At 37.5% G+C, this 7,911-nt stretch overlaps 1 pseudogene; it reads left to right on the top strand.

Annotated features, from left to right (window-relative positions):
- Positions 1-257: 257 nt before the first annotated feature.
- Positions 258-426, top strand: LOC118003809 (annotated as a pseudogene).
- Positions 427-7,911: the final 7,485 nt, after the last annotated feature.

The following is a 7,911-nucleotide window of genomic DNA, read 5'->3' as shown; positions in this document are numbered from 1 at the left end:
AGGATGTCAATGCTACCTAGAGCAATCTACACATTCAATGCAATCCCCATCATAATACCATCCACTTTTTTCAAAGAAATGGAACAAATAATCCTAAAATTTGTATGGAACCAGAAAAGGCCCCGAATAGCCAGAGGAATGTTGAAAAAGAAAAGCAAAGCTGGCGGCATCACAATTCTGGACTTCCAGCTCTATTACAAAGCTGTCATCATCAAGACAGTATGGTACTGGCACAAAAACAGACACATAGATCAATAAGCTTTCCGCAGTGTCAGTATCGTAGCCAATGAGGTTTATCCGAGGCGCAATTATTGCTAATTGAAAATTTTTCCCAGACACATAGATCAATGGAACAGAATAGAGAGCCCAGAAATGGACCCTCAACTCTCTGGTCAACTAATCTTTGACAAAGCAGGAAAGAATGTCCAATGGAAAAAAGACAGCCTCTTCAACAAATGGTGTTGGGAAAATTGGACAGCCACATGCAGAAGAATGAAACTGGACCATTTCCTTACACCACACACAAAAATAGACTCAAAATGGATGAAAGATCTAATTGTGAGACAGGAGTCCATCAAAATCCTAAAGGAGAACACAGGCAGCAACCTCTTTGACCTCAGCCGCAGCAACTTCTTCCTAGAAACATCACCAAAGGCAAGGGAAGCAAGGGCAAAAATGAACTATTGGGACTTCATCAAGATAAAAAGCTTTTGCACAGCAAAAGAAACAGTCAACAAAACCAAAAGACAACCGACAGAATGGGAGAAGATATTTGCAAATGACATATCAGATAAAGGGCTAGTATCCAAAATCTATAAAGAACTCATCAAACTCAACACCCAAAAAACAAAGAATCCAATCAAGAAATGGGCAGAAGACATGAACAGACATTTTTCCAAAGAAGACATCCAAATGGCCAACAGACACATGAAAAAGTGCTCAACATCGCTTGGCATCAGGGAAATCCAAATCAAAACCTCAGTGAGATACCACCTCACACCAGTCAGAATGGCTAAAATTAACAAGTCAGGAAATGACAGATGTTGCGGGATGCGGAGAAAGGGGAACCCTCCTACACTGTTGGGAATGCAAGCTGGTGCAACCACTCTGGAAAACAGTATGGGGGTTCCTCAGAAAGTTAAAAATAGAGCTACCCTACAACCCAGCAATTGCACTACTGGGTATTTACCCCAAAAATACAAATGTAGGGATCCGAAGGGGTATGTGCACCCTGATATTTATAGCAGCAATGTCCACAATAGCCAAACTGTGGAAAGAGCCGAGATGTCCATCGACAGATGAATGGATAAAGAAGATGTGGTATATATATATATATATATATATATATATATATATATATATACACAATGGAATATTATGTAGCCATCAAAAGGAATGAGATCTTGCCATTTGCAATGATGTGGATGGAACTGGAGGGTGTTATGCTGAGCGAAATAAGTCAATCAGAGAAAGACATGTATCATATGACCTCACTGATATGAGGAATTCTTAATCTCAGGAAACAAACTGAGGGTTGCTGGAGTGAGGGGTGGGGTGGGAGGGATGGGGTGGCTGGGTGATAGACACTGGGGAGGGTATGTGCTATGGTGAGTGCTGTGAATTGTGTAAGACTGTTGAATCATAGATCTGTACCTCTGAAACAAATAATGCAATATATGTTAAGGAAAAAAAGAAGAAGAAGAAGATAGCAGGAGGGGAAGAATGAAGGGGGGGAAATCGGAGGGGGAGATGAACCATGAGAGACGATGGACTCTGATAAACAAACTGAGGGTTCTAGAGGGGAGGGCGGTGGGAGGTTGGGTTAGCCTGGTGATGGGTATTAAAGAGGGCACGTTCTGCATGGAGCAGTGGGTGTTATGCACAAACAATGACTCATGGAACACTACATCAAAATCTAATGATGTAATGTATGGTGATTAACATAACAATAAAAATTTTAAAAAAATAAGTAGACACAAGATTTCTTGTGTTTAATTTTAAATGCTCCAGCCACGGAGGCTACAGGCAGGATCTCATCTTGGTTGGCTGGCTACAGGGTCCCTAAAACCCTCAAGACTTACGTATAGGGCATGAAATACCAGTTCTAATTGTGGGGAAAAGCTGAAATGCCATTGCCATTCCTCTTCCCTCTGTTTTCCATGACCATGACCTAGGGTCTGTCTCCCTCAGCCTCCCACTTGATGCTGGTTCCTGTCCTAACTCTCATGTTAATTCTATATTAAGAAACTATACTGCCTCTTCAAAGACCATGTTCCAGAACCAGGTCTCAGGCCCACCACCTTCTAAGCAAGCTCTACCCTCTTGATTTTTTTTTTATCAGAATCTTCCAGGAACCCTTCTGAGAAGTCTAGAGGTCCCTGAGTCCCTGGTCACCCTGGCCAACCTGGCCTCGTGAGCTATACTAGGCACCCCCAAACCACCACCACCCTTTAAAAGCTGGGGATTATGCCCATGTTTTCTATAAGAAAGACTAATTTTTGAATATATTTTTTAAAAGATTATGTCCAGGGGAAAAGAATGTTCATCTCATATGTTTATCTTGTGGAAGTGGTTCTTAAATTTCAGTGAGCACTGGAATCACCTGAAGCACTTGTTAGAATTACAGACCGCCCCCCCATCCGCTTCCAGAAAATTCTGCCTCGAAATGAAAAGGCCCAGGGATTTGTATTGTTTAAAAGATAGTCCATCCACCATACTTACAGAAATACTGCTCTGTGGTTTTTCCTGGTTTCCACTTTAACACTTGCCCCTGACTAATAAGTCTGTTCCTGGTCCCAGAACAGACTACAAAGACAAAGCAAAACAATAAATTTTTAACTATTACTTGTGTTTAACACATTACCTACTTCAAGTGCCCTGAGGAAACTGAGGCTAGAGAAAGCAAGTGATTTACTCAAGTTTTCAAAGTTAATGGTGGATCTCAGGCTAGAACACATATCTCTCATCTTCTAGTTCTTTCCTCTACCACATACCACCTTCCCTCTCTGAGGTAGACAATAGGAGGTAGGAATAATTAAACCTGTATATTTGCATATAAAAAGATGACATGTATTGAAAAATTAGATAATTCTATAAAAGGCTGAGCAGATATTTACATGATTCAAACAATCACAGCTTTTTTAGGAAATATAACACAGAAGTAATTAAAAGTGTCTGTTTGGTGGCCTAACACTAGCCATTTTGATATTTAATCTAGTTTTACCTTGTGCAGGAGGTCATTAAAAAAACAACTCCAGCTGTGCCTCAGTTTCCTTATCTGTCATCAACCCAGATAAATGTGGTGAAACAATTAAAGATTATAATCAGCATGTGAAAGATTCAAATTACAAACATACTCTCACCTTCAATAAATGAAAAATGAAAGGTATTCAGAGAGGTAAATTGAAATGATTCTTTCCAGTACAAAAGACTTATTATAATGCCTTGAAAAAAACTCCCCTAAAATATCCCAAACATGATTTATCTTATAGAAATGTTTTTTTAGAGCAACTATTCCCAAAATCATATTTTGCATTATGGCAAATTGGAAAGCAAAAGTATTCTTCTGGGCAATTTGAGCAATAAAAAAGGCACAGAGACTGTCCTTATGTAACATCAAACAGCCAGATGAAGACTATATAAAGATTTAGCCATGTATCCAAATAACTGATATATGCTGTATTCTTATCTAATATTTTAGGAGAATTCAAGAATTCACTTATTTCATTCTGACTGAATTAGAAATAATCACTAAGTGTTTTCTGTGAACAAATCATAGTTATAGAAAATTTGGTGTTTGGCAGACTCAGTAATTGAAGGCCAACCAAGACCCAAACCTTTTTACACTTAGTGAGTGGTTGAGGAAGGAAGAAAATGGGAGTCAAACTATTTTTATATAGAAACTAATGTGATACCAGACCAAGAAAGACTTAACCATTGCTTAAGAATTATGTGATGAGAACTATATCTAATTACTAAAGAAAAAGAGAGACCCATGCATTACTAAATAAAGACCTTTCTAGTTAACATTGCTCTGCAGAAAAGATGCAGAGGGCGCCTGGGTGGCTCAGTTGGTTAAGCGACTGCCTTCAGCTCAGGTCATGATCCTGGAGTCCCTGGATCGAGTCCCGCATCGGGCTCCCTGCTTGTCAGGGAGTCTGCTTCGTCCTCTGACCCTATCCCCTCTCATGTGTTCTCTCTCTCTCTCAAATAAATAAATAAAATCTTTAAAAAAAAAAAAAGATGCAGAAAGGTCCACCCAGAAGATTAGGATCTCCCTAGATCTCAAAGCCTTCTTTAGATGTTGCTCAACAATCTCCTCCACAGCCTCCTCATCCCAATCCTTTCACCATGACCTCCCTCAATCATCCTCCTCCCCATTCACTCATTTATCATTCAGTCCCTGTAGGAACCTTAAAGCTGGGGAGAAGTATCAGCTTTTTATTGAAGATTGGAAATTCCTGTGTAGGGCAATGCTCCCAGTTAAAAACAAAATAGATTTTGTTATTAAAAAGACAATTAGAATTATAAAGTTGTTTCATCAATGTTATAAATCACGATAATTATATTTGCAGGGATTTTTATTTTGCTGCTTCTTGACCCTAAAAACAAAAAAAGTTTTAAGGAAATTAAGATTTATTTTGGCAAGACATATGAAATTTACTTCATTACTTAGTGCGCTGAATTCTCTCTAAATAAATCCCATACTGATCTGACTTTCACCATGAAAATCTGTACAGTGAACTCTTAGTTTATTATGCCTACTTGAAAAGGGTAATTTAATAAGGCATCAGTACAAATACTTAATTGTGCAATGGCTATCGACAATGCCTTTAAACAGTTGCATATTTGCCAGATTTAGCTAATGGAAGTAGAATTGCCACTTAATGTCTCAGCTTGCACTGGTGGAAAATAAATTGTATCTGACATTCCTTTGGCTTTTAAAGGACATACTTAGATAATATTTACAGTCAAATTGATCTATTGTTGCATTTATGTTTTCTTGGGTTAAAAAAAAGGATCAAATGGGTTCTAAAGGATAATATTTCTTTATATCTGCTCAGTTTGGAATGTTTTAGCACTCGCATGCCTCGTTTAGTGGGTGCCTAACCAAAGTCTAAATATCTGAATGAAGAGTTGATATCTCAATCAAGCAAACAGTTATTTTAACTATAATTCCAAGACCCAGATCTATGGAAGATCAGTTGGTCAGTGGGCTGGACTGTTCACTTTTCACAGAGGTCATGTAGACAGAACTTGATTCATTAAACCAGTTGATACATTAAGTATTGAGGTATCTTATTCAGTTTAACTAGAAGAAAAAGCTAGAAAAGATCTAATATTTCAACTTCCATTACTTTCCCAGCACTACAAAATTCAAAAACAGGCAAGTCTTAGTATTGACAGTGTTAAAAATCAGAACACTGTTTCCCTTAGGAGGTAGTAACTGGAAATAAGCACAAGGAGCTGCATCAGGTACATTGATGTTCTATTTCCTGATCAGGGTGCTGGTTACATTGATATGTTCACTCATATACCTGTCTAACAACTACTGTCAAGATACAGAACATGACCATCATCTCAGAAAGTTACTTGTGCCCCTTGCCAATCAATACCGGATCCTACGCACTCCCAGAGGCAATCGTGGTTTTGATTGTTTTGCACTATAAGATTAGTTTTAACTGTTCTAGAACTCCCGTAAATTAAATCATACAGTAGATACTCTTTTATAGAACACTTCTTTAATTCAGTATGCTTTTGAGATTCATCCATATTGCACATATCAATAATTTATTTTTATTGCTGAGTAGTATTCCATTGTATGCACATACCATGGTTTGTTTATCCATTTTGTAATTAGTGGACACATGGGTCATTTCCAATTTCAGGCTATTATGAATAAACTCCCTATGAACACTCTTCTATAGATCTTTTAAAGAAACTTTTTTTTTTCATTTCTCTTGGATAAAATACCTAGGGGTGGAATTGCTGGGCCATAGGGTAGGTATAGAGCACTACTGCCTTGATTTTGGTATACTATATGATGGATTTTCATATATCCTCTTATAAAAACAAAGAAGATAGGGGTTCTGACAGTGTAATTAGGGAAGCATATCTGAACAAACATCTTTTCTCAAAAAGCTGATCAGAATCAAAATCAACGAAGAAAGGGATCTTTAACAATATGCTATAGGGCCTAGGACCATGTCCTTGGTCCTATTGTATCAATATTTTTGTCAGCAATATGGATGAAGACATTTTAGATATATTCAACAAATATTCATATTAGATTTCCTCAACAAATCTGTAATAGGCTGAAAGGAATTATCAATTCCATCCTTGCACATGCCAGGACTTTCACCCATAAGCCTTTGCACAGTCTTCTCTCTGCTTTAAATATCCTTTCTGAGAGCTTGGGTAACTGTAAGTGCAACATTGGCCATCATCTTGGCATGGAAAAAATTTTAGATGTCTAACACATATAAAAAATTGCAGGAGATAACCAAAGTTGCTAATAATCCCTCTGATTTCTGCCTCAAGTCACATCTAGACTATTATGTCCCATATTGGAGAAACATTAGCAAGCAAGCCATGGTGAATCTGGAGGAGAAAGAGGACACTGGAAATAAAGAGGGCACTGGAAAACTAAAATAAGAAGAAATTAAGAGACCTAGGATATCCATCCCTCCAATTCCAGCCTCACTCCATGGAACCCAAATCTTGCTCCACCTGAGAAAAATCTGCAGACACATTACCCTGGAATCCTTACACCCTGCCCTTTTCCCTCCAGCCTTCCTCCATTAATCTTGGAATATACAACTATGATACAAGGAACAAACCCTGAATAGGAGCAGAGGAGAAATGAAGAGAACATTAAATGATTGCATGAATTTATTACACTCACAAGAAAATTTTGTGATTGATTAAATGTGTGTAAATTTTTGTTTGATTTGGGGAAAAATAATTATAATTAAATGTTCTTTATATTTTAATTCTGTAAGATACAAATGAGTTAACATTTATGAAAGCGTTTTTGAAGCAACTTTTAATTGTATGAAGAGGCATCCAAATGCAAGGGAAAATTTGAAGAAGACATTTTAAGAATCTCCCCTGGAAATAATATACACCATGCAGAGTAAAATTTGAGGGGTTTTTTGGTAAATTTCCTTTACCAGTCCTGACACATATAGTCTAATATGACTCTTTACAAACCATGCACTATTGAGCTCCCAGGTCAAGAGCTGAGTGAGAAGAGAAAAATTGGTCTTGCTCTGAACCCTCATAACCTCAAATTTTGGTTTTGGACTATTTTTCTTTCAGCCTTATATTTGGGATCATATTTCTCTACAAGTCCAGCCAGCCTTTGCCAAGGCTTTAATGAAGAAATGGAAGCTAGAATATTTTTCTCCATACCATTACAGACAGGGACATTTTCTACTCTTCTCACGCTCTCATATACCAGAATAACAAAGGGGAATATGTGAAATATAAAGGGTCAAAGTCTGTTCCTTTCAGGTAACTGTAAGAATATGTAACATGCATACCTAGAAGTAGGTATGTTACTTATGTGGGTTCACATTCTGCATCCTTAATTAAGCAGTAGAATTTCACATAAAAAGAAAAGAAAACTGATCACACTGGAGTTAAAAAGCCATCTCAACAAAAGACTTTGATAAGACATCTCAAACTTGATAATATCCCAGATAAAGCCTCTAGAATCAGTTAGCCCAATTATTCCAAGTAATGTGGTAATGAAACTAATGCCTTAGACAAAGTTAATTACTGTTCCTAACAAATCAACTCACAGCACCCACTTAGTTTGATGGAGAGTCTAAAGCATTAGGTTCTCATACACAGTTTTATTGATTGGTATACAAAAATTGGCAGAACAACCCTGGGCTTATATTCATT

The sequence above is a fragment of the Mirounga leonina genome, unplaced genomic scaffold, assembly GCF_011800145.1.
Source record: "Mirounga leonina isolate KUSES-001 unplaced genomic scaffold, KU_Mleo_1.0 Mir_91, whole genome shotgun sequence".
NCBI classification, from domain to species: Eukaryota; Metazoa; Chordata; class Mammalia; order Carnivora; family Phocidae; genus Mirounga; species Mirounga leonina.
The sequence above is the reverse complement of the archived record's forward strand: the minus strand, read 5'-3'. Positions and strand labels throughout refer to the sequence as shown.